The 3,095-nt window shown below is 35.0% G+C and overlaps 1 gene segment (V, D, J or C); it reads left to right on the top strand.

The window, feature by feature from the left end:
* Positions 1-1,015, top strand: LOC311097339 (Ig heavy chain V region 6.96-like). The segment is given in 2 exons: positions 1-377; positions 708-1,015.
* Positions 1,016-3,095: the final 2,080 nt, after the last annotated feature.

The following is a 3,095-nucleotide window of genomic DNA, read 5'->3' as shown; positions in this document are numbered from 1 at the left end:
GCATCTCTGAAACATTGACTCAATAACAAATAACACACCATGAATAAATTACAGAACAAAGGTGTACACTGATAAAGTAATATATCTTTTCTCACTTATCAAATGTTGGTCAAGATTTTTTCCCTTGTCTACTGTGATAATTTGCAGATTTCTCCATTAAACTACAGTGTAAGTCTGCAAACCTCCAAAGATGCAAATTATTTTGTGGGAAGGGTCAACGTCTCCCCGACTCCTGAAAGTGTGTTATAAGCTGAATTTTCAGTCAGTTCATGTGTTCAGTGACTAAAACAGCTTCAGTGTAACTATAACTGTTTTACTGGCTTTTTCTGTTGTAATGGAGATGCTACTATATGGACTCCTACCGATGATTATTGCATGTGAGAAACTCCCATTTCGTCCCCTTGGAATTATAAGGTTCTATCTGACATTTTTGTCAAAATTTAGTTATTCACATATTCTTATTCTGTGACCACTTCTTTACATTATGTGATGTTGTTTTTTAAGTTGTGTACATTTTGGAACTTTTTATTTAGAAAATAAAAAGGTTCTTTCTACACAGTCGAATGGAATGCAAAAACTTTAAAGCTCAATATCTCAAAACTGCTCAGAACGCATGCAGAACCTTATAATTCCAAGGGGACGATTTTTAGTAGATTATTATTTCATTGTTCTAAATCATCTAACATGATTTTTCCTCTGTTGTTCAGGTGTTAGTGGTCAGTCTTTGACCTCCTCAGATTCTGTGATGAAAAGACCAGGAGAATCAGTCACTCTGTCCTGCGGTGTCTCTGGACTCTCAATGGGCAACTACTACAGCTGGATCCATCAGAAACCAGGGAGAGGACTGGAGTGGATCGGCCGCATTGATGGTGGCACTGGCACTAGTTTTGCTCAGTCTCTACAGGGCCAGTTCTCCATCACCAAAGACACCAGCAAAAACATGCTGTATTTAGAGGTGAAAAGCCTCAAGACTGAAGACACAGCTGTTTATTACTGTGCAAGACAGTCACAGTAAGACAAAAGACTGCAGGGCTGAACAAAAACTACTCATCCCTGAGGGCCCAATGGCACTTTTTCAGAACACTTCCTTAAAATTCAGCAAGCTACTTTATAAATATATTGATTAAAATCCTTAACATGCTTCTTCATAGAGGTCTTTCTAAATGTGACCCTGGACCACAAAACCAGTCTTATGGGTCTTTTTTTTTTTAAATTGAGATTTATACATCATCTGAAAGCTGAACACATAATCTTTCCATTGATGTATGTTTTTTTGGTATAGGACAATATATGGTCAAGATACAACTATTTGTAAATCTGGAATCTGAGGGTGCAGAAAAATCGAAATATTGAGAAAATCGCCTTTAAAGTTCTCCATTTCTATTGGTGATTGTGCTGCATCCACTCACAAAAATAAGTTTTTTATATATTTAAGGTAGGAAATTTACAAAATATCTTCATGGAACATGATCTTTACTTAATATCCTAATGATTTTTGGCATAAAAGAAAAATCGATAATTTTGACCCATACAATGTTTTGTTGGCTATTGCCACAAATATACCCGTGCGACTTAAGACTGGTTTTGTGATCCAGGGTCACAAATGAACATAAAGCACTGTACCCATACACAAAAGAAATATATTTGAAATATATTTTCAGAGTATATTTTGGAATATATGCAAATATTTGAAATTGGCCCAATAAATATATTTCACACTTAACATCATATATTTTTGTTATATTTCAGAATATATTTCAATGTATTTTTTTTCTGTATGGGTCCCCAAAAGTGTCAAAATATATGTGGCATATATTCCAAATACAGCAAGAAACAAGAACTAATAGTCGAAGTTTATTCAGAATTTTAATGTTTAATCAAAACGCCAGGGAACACCTCAAAGTTTGCAAAAGCCAGGAGAGAGGGCTGGCAAAAAGTAGCAGACAATTTAAATCCGTAAGAAGTGGCCATGTTAGATGTTTTTTATCACTTAATAGCCTATATTTTTGTATTTTAATAATTGCATAATTACTTTGTTTGTTACTTTGTTCATTGTAATTTCAGAGTCACCACACTTGAACATGGGGTAACACTTAAGAATACTGTTCCTTCATTAATGAATAACTACACAGGAACAAATGAGTAATGCATTAGTAACACTCTAGTAACTACTATTAACTAACAAGAAACTCTGATTAACAAATTAGTAAGTAATAGTGCACAGTCAAATGTGGTTCACTATTAGCTAATCAATAACTACTATTTTTCATACCTCACTGAAGACTATAAGAACTACTATATACAGGTTAATAATTAATATTTATAATGCACAATGTTTAATATAAGGTAATGGTAGCCCATTAGTAATGAATCAATTGTTACTACATCCTTCTAAAGGAACTACTAATAATTTGGATCAGTATTCTAGTGAAAAACATGATAAATACCTAATATTGACTGAAGTCATTGTAAGCTTTTAAGGCTTTTGTAAGGTTTTAAGGAGTTAAGGGGAAGTTTTAGGGAGTTGAAATTTAAAACCCAAACCAATTTGATCAGTATTGTGATTCTGTGTAAAGCATTTTCTGTTTGTTGGTTTCTGTAGGTATTGACTCTCAGGTTGTGCTCACACAGTCTGAACAGTCAGTAGTTGTGGCTCCAGGTGGTTCCCACAAACTGACCTGTGCATGTAGTGGATTCACTCTTAGTAGCACTAGGATGCACTGGATCCGCCAGGCACCTGGAAAAGGACTGGAATGGATCTTGCACTGACTCTAGCAAAGGCTCAGCTCAGTCAGTCCAGGGCAGGTTCACAGCAACTAAGGACAGCTCTAATTTCTATCTGCACATGAATCAGCTGAAGACTGAAGACACTGCAGTGTATTACTGTGCAAGAGACACTGTGGAAACACTAATACAGGCAGCTGTACAAAAACTCATGAGAAATGAGGTGGACATGGTTGTTACACTGAAAAGTTTTTTTTTTCTAATGACCTTTCTACCACTTAATTACCTCCAATATGCTGTCAATATGGAGCTTATTTTAACAAAAAAACTGAAGATACAGTATGATTTTTAAAATAATAAACCAAACATGC

Source organism: Abramis brama (assembly GCF_963993115.1).
Source record: "Abramis brama genome assembly, chromosome: 1".
In the NCBI taxonomy this organism is placed as follows: Eukaryota; Metazoa; Chordata; class Actinopteri; order Cypriniformes; family Leuciscidae; genus Abramis; species Abramis brama.
Note: the sequence above shows the minus strand (reverse complement) of the source record. Positions and strands in the feature narration are given on the sequence as shown.